Source organism: Penaeus chinensis, chromosome 42 (assembly GCF_019202785.1).
Source record: "Penaeus chinensis breed Huanghai No. 1 chromosome 42, ASM1920278v2, whole genome shotgun sequence".
Classification (NCBI taxonomy): Eukaryota; Metazoa; Arthropoda; class Malacostraca; order Decapoda; family Penaeidae; genus Penaeus; species Penaeus chinensis.
The window spans coordinates 1166829-1169328 of NC_061860.1; the positions used below are offsets into that span (position 1 = coordinate 1166829).

General features: G+C 46.5%; 1 pseudogene; it reads left to right on the forward strand.

Annotated features, from left to right (window-relative positions):
* Positions 1-2500, forward strand: part of LOC125047773 — a 19684-nt pseudogene that overhangs the window by 15542 nt on the left and 1642 nt on the right.

Consider the following 2500-nt stretch of genomic DNA (forward strand, 5'->3'; position numbering starts at 1 on the left):
GAGAGAGATAGAGAGAGAGAAGAGAGAGAGGAGAGAGAGAGAGAGAGGAGGAGAGAGGGGGGAGAGAAGGGGAGAAAAAGGAGAGGGGAGGGAGAAGAGAGAGAAGAGGAGAGAGAGAGAGAGAAGAGAGAGAGACAGAGAGAAGAGAGAGAGAGAGAGGAGAGAGAGAGAGAGAAGAGAGGAGAGAGAAGAGAGAGAGAGAGAGAGAGAGACAGAGACAAGAGAGAGAGAGAGAGAGAGAGAGACAGAGAGAGAGAGAGAGAGAGAGGAGAGAGAGAGAGAGAGAGGAGAGAGAAGGAAGAGAGAGGGGAGAGAGGAGAGAGAGAAGAGAGAGAGAGAGTAAACGGAAGGGAAAAGAGGAGAGAGAGAGAGAGAGAGAGAAGACAGAGAGAAGAGAGAGAGAGAGAGAGAGAGAGGGGGGTGAGAGAGAGAGAGAGAGAGGGGGGGGGGGAAGGTGTTTATGTCTCGGAAGAAAAAACGAAGGCTGAATGAGTACCCTTGAGAGTTGCAACGATCTATAAGGCGCTCATTTAATGCCCCGGTGATGCCCAGGGCCCAGAAGCCTACTTATTTTCTTCTTTCTCTTCTTTTCTTCTCCTTCGACTTTTTCTTCTTCCTCTTCCTTTTCTTCTTCTTTTTTTTATCTTCGTCCTTTTTTCTTTTTTTCCTCTTTCCCTTCCTTCTTTCTTCTCCTTTCTTCTTCTTCCTCTTTCTTTTCCTCTTTCCCTTCCCTTTCTTCTTCTTATTATTATTATTATTATTATTATTATTATTATTCCTCTTCTTCCTCTTCCTCTTCTTTTTCTTCTCCCTCTTCTTTTACCTCTTCTTTTTCTTGTTCGTCTTTTTCTTCCTCCTCATCTTTTTTCTTCTTCTTCTTCTTTCTCGTCTTTCTTCTTCTTCTTCTTCTTCCTGTTTTTCTTCCTCCTCCTCTTCTTCTTCCTCTTCCTCTTCTTCTTTTCTTCTTCTTTTCTCCCCTTCTTATTTATTATTATTATCTTCTTCTCCCTCCTTTCCCCTCCACCTTCTTTCTCTTTCTCCCTACTTACTTCTCCATTCTCCCTTACCTCTCACCTCCTCTCTAAACATCATCTTTCTTTCTTCTTTTCATCTTCTTCTTATTATAATTTTTATTTTCTCTCCCTCCTCCTCCTCCTCCTCCTCCTCCCCCTCCTCCCCCCCCTCCTCATCCTCCTCCCCTCCTCCCCCCTCCTCACCTCCTCCTCCCCTCCTCCCCCCCACTCCTCCTTTTCCTCCTTCCTCCTCCTCCTCCTCCTACCTCCTCCTCCTCCTCCCCTCCTCCTCCTCCCTCCCTGGATCCATTCCTGGGGATTTGAACGGACTTCAGCGGGGAAAGAGGCCGTGGGGACGAGACCTTCGGGGAGACCGGGAAAGGGGCTGGGGATCATGGGTTCTCCTCTTATCCGCGCTCGAAATGGCTCGAGTCTCGCTCCCTTGATCGGAAACTTTATCGATATCGATTACGAAAATGAAATCTCATTTCTCAGCCGCGTTCATGATCCCATAAAAATTTTGACGCGGCAGAAGTGATAGCTGTGATATTCATTTATTTTTATCTTTTTTTTTTTTCTCTCTCTCTCTGTCTCTCTCTCTCTCTTTCTTTCTCTGTTTTTTCTTTCTCTGTTTCTATTATTCTCTTTTTCTCTTTCTGTTTCTCTTTTTCTCCTTTTTCTCTCTTTTTCTCTTTATCTCTTTTTTTTCTCTCGCTTTTTTTCCTTCTTTTCTCTCCTCTCATCTCTCTTTCTCACTCTCTCTCTCTCTCTCTCTCCTTTCTCTCTCTCTCTCTCTCTCTTTTTCTCTCTCTCTCCCTCACCCTTCATCTCTCCTCTTCCTCTCTCTCGTCACTCCTCTCTCTCTCTCCTCTCCTCTCTCTCTCTCTCAGCTCTAAACCCTCTCTCTCTTTTACCCTTTTTTTCTATTCTCATTCCCATTCCCCCTCTTATTCCCCTCATTTTTTTCCTTTTTCTTTTCTTTTTTTTTTTCTCTTTTTCTTTTTCCCTTCTCTTTTTTTCCTCTTTCTCTTTCTCTTTCTTTCCTCATTCTTCTCTCTCTTCTCCTCTCTCTTTCTCTTTCATCTCCTTCTTTCTCTCTCTTCTTTCTCATCTTCTCTCGTCTCATCTCTCTCTCTCTCCTTCCATCTCTCTCTCTCTCCTCTCTCCTCTCTCTCTCCTTCTCTCTCTCTCTCTCCTTCTCTCTCTCTCTCTCTTCTCTCGCACCCTCCCTCACTCTCTCTCTCTCTCTCGTCTCTCTCTCTCCTCTCTCTCTCTCTCTCTCTCTCCTCCTCTCTCTCTCTCTCTCTCTCTCTCTCTCTCTCTCTCTCTCTCTCTCTCTCTCTCTCTCTCTCTCCCCCCCCCCCCCCCATGGCCTGCGTCAGCGCCTCGTCGACCTCGCCACGAGATCCTTGGCTGAGGCTGGTTCGAGAGGGCGAGGGAGAGGGACAGAGGGGGGGAGAGGGAGAGGTAGGAGAAGGAGGGGGTGG